This window comes from Chaetura pelagica, unplaced genomic scaffold (assembly GCF_000747805.2).
Source record: "Chaetura pelagica isolate M959 unplaced genomic scaffold, ChaPel_1.0 scaffold1081, whole genome shotgun sequence".
NCBI lineage: Eukaryota > Metazoa > Chordata > Aves > Apodiformes > Apodidae > Chaetura > Chaetura pelagica.
Window position 1 is genome coordinate 120,933 of NW_009952000.1, and position 5,299 is coordinate 126,231.

The following is a 5,299-nucleotide window of genomic DNA, read 5'->3' on the forward strand; positions in this document are numbered from 1 at the left end:
CCTGGATTCAGTTGCAGCTGAAAGGAAAAACAAAGAGTGCAACAGCATGAGTACAACTCAGTTCCCTCCAGTGAACGAAAGTCTTAGCAAAACTGGTGAAGAGCAGAGGGCAAAGTTGGGATCTCCCAGTCAGCATGTCCGAGGAACACCAGGGTGGCATCACTAGTCTTTCTTGCAAGGATGTGAAGATACTTGAGAGGTTCCATGATTTAGGATGTACAAATATTTATGTAGGACAAGGACTGTACCCAGGCACCTCCCTTAATTCCCAAACAGCCTTAGATAAAATAACCATCCTACTTATTTTACTGCTGATAACATTTGATAGGCTTGAAAGTTGCAAGTTGGAAGGGGGTGAGAACCTTCTTCTCTCTCATGCATTTTCTCTGCTAGAGAACACTTCTGGTTCAGCTTCCCACTGCACAGGCTCTTTGCTGGCCAAGGACTGGAACACTTGAAGGAAAGATGCACCCTGTGGAGCTGGGGCTGATGGTGGGAATCACTGAATGTTTTCTTGATTGATCATGACAAATTACTGTCCTAACAAGCCCTGCTGCAATGAAGCTGCAGCAGGGCTTGTTAGAATTACTTATGCAGCAGTATAATTAGCTTTTTAGTTTTAATTTTCAAAATGTGACAAGCTGAAACTGTTGAATAATGGAGTTTAAAACCAGAAATATTGATTTGGAAAAAAAAAAAAAAATGAACTTGCTTAATACCCTTTAAGGGGCCAAAGCCCTGAAATTTCCACTACTTTGTCTCAAGTGCAGATGGTTCTTGCAGTGGTTTAATATAATTTCCATTTGGGGGACAAAAAAGGGAAAAGCCAGACAGGATTTCAGCTCCCCTCCAGAAAGGTGTCAGGGCCAGAGACTGAACAGAAGTGCTGAAACAGGAATAGGTGTATTTTACTTTCTTAAAAAGAGTTCAGTGTTCATAGCCCCTTCCCTCTGAAGTATCTCTGCTGAGGGACATGGAGGTGAGTTATTTTTGAGTCATCCCACTAGGCCCTTGTTCATAGGAAGGAACTTTTACCAGCTTCTCCAGTGCCATCAACTCCAGTGACACTGGCAGCCTCACTGCTCTGGGAAGGGTGTGAAAGTTCTTCGACAGGGAGCCAGGTTTCATTGCTGTAGTTGGTTTGGCTCCCATCCTAGTGACCAGCTGGGCAGGAAATCTCTCCTCACTTCCTGTGAAACCAGCTCTCAGAAGTGTTCTCATTACATAGTGGGATTAAGGAAGTATAAAAATTGCACAATATCTTGAATGTGTGTTGACCTCCCCAGGAGAGACCTAGATTGATATGTGGACACTCCAGGATCATGTCACAAATCCAGGATGACTTCTCATCCTTAGTCAAGCACAGGAGGGATTTCAGCACTTTTGTTCTTTAGTGCAGTGTCTGCTTTTCATAGAATCATAGAATGGTTTGGGTTGGAAGGAAACTTTAAGATCATCTCGATCCAATCCCCCTGCATGGGCAGGGACACCTCCCACCAGCCCAGGTTGCTCCAAGCCCCATCCAACCTGCCCTTCAACACTGCCAGGGATGGGGCAGCCACAGCTTCCCTGGGCAACCTGGGCCAGGCTCTCACCACCCTCACAGCAAAGAATTTTCTCCTCATGTCTCACCTCAATCTCCCCTCTCCCAGTTTTCATCCATCCTCCCTTGTCCTCTCCCTCCCTGCCCTTGTCCCAAGTCCCTCCCCAGCTTTCCTGGAGCCCCTTCAGGCACTGGAAGCTGCTCTAAGGTCTCCCTGGAGCCTTCTCTTCTCCAGGCTTAACACCCCAACTCTCCCAGCCTGTATTCATTCCCTTTTTCTCCCTTGCCAGTTAATTCCTATTCTTAGAATTGCTGTGGCATTTTCCCAATGGAAACCCCTCAAACCAAAATTCCTCACAAACCAGATTCCCAAGCCAAGCACTGCTCCAGGCTCATTGGCAGACTCCACCCAAAAAAACCCCAACTTGCCCTCTCATTTGTGACAGAGACTATTGTCTTGTTTCTTCTGTTCTTTGCCTTGTGTAAGGTTTTTATTTTGCTGTGGAAACAGGAACAGAGAACTGGGGAAGCAGCAGTGAAACAAGCAGTTGTTATCCCTGGGCTGAGGATGGGGAGACATCTCAGGAGGTAACTCGGCAGGAAAATATGTAAAACTTTGCTGTGTTTATGCTGTAATTAGTGAGCATCTTGATGAGATCCAAGCAAGGCAGTGAAGTGCTACATGTCTGCAGCAAAACGTGTCACAGAAGTTGGGATCTCCAGCCTCTCAAGTGAGAAGCCCAGAGCCAGGCTCTTCTGCACATTCCCACTAACCACCCTGCCCAGGAGGTGCTTCATTTAACCCTCCAGAACCAAAAATACAGCTTCAACTTGATCAGTCTGGGAGAACTTCTAGAAAACTGCCCCAAACAAAAGCAGGGCTTGAAAAAAAGTCTCAGTCCCAAAGTCCACATGGTTTCTCAGTCAGTAGTCATTCCATTTCCTCTGCTTTAAGGCAAGTTTGTTGGTGTTTTGGAAGCCAAGGAGTCAGAACCATCAGTCCTGTCACAGGGCAAAGCACAACACCATTGCAAACAACCCCTTTGATCTTTTATTTTACTTCTAGATGGGTGGGCAAAAACCTCAGGCTGCAAAAGTATCTTCCTGGCCTTGTGGTCAGGGTGAGCACACAGACACTGCAGGAAAAGAGGAAGGTTTCCAGTTGGTAGCAAAAGTGAGGAGCAAGGCCTTGGCTGATGGTAAAAGTGGTGTGAGGTTAGAATCAAGCTCTGAAGTACTAGGAGTGCATCTTAATTATGGATGCAAATGTGTCAGTGACAATCCTTGCAGCAGAGTCATGTCAGAACATGGTTTGCCCTCCTCTGTGGAGGAGTCAGGCTGTGTTGCAATGCCAGTGGTGTGGGCACATCTTCAGGAGCCCACAGGTTGTTTTTATTTTCTCTTTCCATGAGCAGATGTTGTATGACTTCAGAGGTTGCAGGAAAGCACAGTGCTTGGCAACTCTGGGGCAGCTGTGTCAGGATCCTTTGGAGAAAGGCACAGCTTCAAGCTGGGGTAGTTGCAAGTGAGAGCCCCATGCGTGGCAGAAAAGCAGAACCAGCCCCAGGGTTTGCTTTGGTCTCAGTTTGCTTCATACAAAAATGATCATCAGATGATTTCACACCATTGCTATGTCACAAATACGAGGTCACTGCTGGAGAAAGTTCTTGAAGCAGGTAGTTTCAGCAAGATGAAACTTTTCAGTGCACATTTCTAGCATGTCACAGTAGCTGAACTTCCTTGCCCAAGATGGCACCAAATCTGAACTCTGAATCAGAAGGGCAACGACATCACCGCTGCCAAACTGCTCCCTTTTCCCTGCCTTCCTGTCACACCAGGGCAACACGCTGGCCTGGAAGAAGAGGGTTGCTCTCCTGCTGGGGGCAGCACCTCCCTGGGTTTCTGCCACCCTGACAGTGACCAGCACACACCAAGCTAATTCTTGAACTTGTGTAAGGTTTTAATTTTCCTGTGGAAAGAAGCTCTGCCCCATGAAGACTGTTTGCTGTTACCTTGTCCTGCACAACGGCAGAATCTTGCTGTTCAATAAGCTCTTCTCCCTTCCAAATGTGTTTTACCTTGGGGGGACAGGCTGAGCCACCTCTAGCCTGCCTGGTTCAGTAGCTGAATTGGCACTTCTTTATTCTCCATTTAGGAAAACAAAGCTCAGTTTAGTGCTTTAGGTCCGAGCAGGGAGAGCTAATCAGGGCAGAGGTATTAATTTGTGGCTAAAGAACTTAGATTCCCTTCAAGATTTGCCACTGATACCCCAGTGACCATAATGTGGCCAGCAGAACTGTCTGCTCCCCTGGGAATGCTCTGCTGCAGCCAAGGGAGCTGTTGGCAAAATACTCCAAGGGCAGAATTAGTTTTAGGAGTATCAGATGATTTTTCAGCCTTGACCTTGGGACATTGATTTCAGAATTGCTGGCAGAGGTGCCCACCTAACCTTTCTAGAAAAGCCATTTGGGAGCCTCAAAGATTAAAGCCACTTTGGCAGGCAGAGGCAGGGTTTTCCCACACACACACTTCCAATGGAAATCCAGCACCATGGAAATCCAGCACCATAGCCAGTGGCCATTATTGTGAGTAACTCTTTGGGACAGAGGGTAAGCTATCCAAGCTACCAGAATTTTGAGATATTTTAGGGAAGAGGAGAGGGAGTTGAGTTAAAAGAGCTTCTTGGCTTTCTAGTACCTCCCATTTACCAGTTTCTCCAGAGGACACACCTCTCTGTCATAAGCTCTAACTTGCTTTAGTCTTTAATACACTCTTTCATCTGGAAGTTTCAGCAGAACCAGCTGTAGGGATTGAAGTCCTCCACAGCTGTACCAGTTCCAGGTAGTCACAACCACATTTGAGAGCCCTGTTAGTCTTAAGAAACACTGAGCTTGTTTGCCAAGTGCTCCCTCCAGCAAGCTCAGAGCCATGCATGGCTGCAGCCTCCACCTGCAGACAGAGCTCTTGAGCAAGAGAGAAGTTACCTGGTCACCCCCTTTGTTAGCACCATTACTGTGCCTACACTAAACGATCATGTGAAATAGCTACAGGCAGGTCTGGCAGCACAGTCAACAGGAAGGGAATGCCCAGCTGATCCCTCTGCCTCCCCAGGCATGTACCACTTCCCAGCATCAACACAAGTCAGCAAGGATGTCAGGGGGCACATCACGAGCTGTCCCCACAGGGATGCCCCAGGGGCACATCACGAGCTGCCCCCACAGGGATGCCCCATCATGAGCTGTCCCTGCTTGGCAGAGGAAGAGCCACCTCCCCTCACCCAGCTTTCATCTTCACCAGGTGATAAGCAGAACACAACTTTCAGACCAACCCAAAGCTCCTCAATCCCAGATGAGGCCCGTAGTGTTACCAAGAAGCTGTCTCAAGGCTAGGAAGAAACCTTCAGGGAGGGATTTAAAGCCTTCCAGCTCTTCCTGAAGGCACAGCAGGTGCAGCATGACACCTTCAGCCTCAAAAAGCCAAGACACCCCCCACCCAGAGCTGGGGGAAAGCAGCAGAGACCCAGCCCTGCTCTCTGAGGGAGCAGGAGCAGCCCCTGGGCAGGGGGGCTCCGTGCCCCCCAGGGCCAGGAGCCAGCATGGAAACATCTCCAAGCCCACCCTCCATCCTTACAAAGACCCAAGGAAGGGGACAACCTCAGGGATCCCCAACCAAGCCACAAAAACCCATCAACCCGCCCAGCCCAGCCTCACCTGCCTCTTCCGCTCCCCGCGCTGACATGATGGGGCATCCTGGGCC